The following is a 325-nucleotide window of genomic DNA, read 5'->3' on the forward strand; positions in this document are numbered from 1 at the left end:
GTCTGCTTGTTTGCGCCCGGGTTGCGTCCTTGTCAAAATCGTTGCTAAGCAGTGTTGACTTCACTACGCAAACCAAAGTCATAGGTCTAGGTACTTGTTTGTCTGGGAATACTACGGGAACCAGCTCCTTTTGTTAAATGTCACACGTGAGTAACGTAGATAACCTCTATTGCACTACAAATACGAGGCCCCGGATGACATCATAAATCTACAAATGTTTGAATACTTTACGTATGTCCGTCATTATTATTCTTTCACAAACTACACAGCAAACATAAAATGTTCTATTGTAAATGTTCTAAATGTTTATTCAAAACGTTTTAAT

The sequence above is a fragment of the Amphiura filiformis genome, chromosome 1 (assembly GCF_039555335.1).
Source record: "Amphiura filiformis chromosome 1, Afil_fr2py, whole genome shotgun sequence".
NCBI classification, from domain to species: Eukaryota; Metazoa; Echinodermata; class Ophiuroidea; order Amphilepidida; family Amphiuridae; genus Amphiura; species Amphiura filiformis.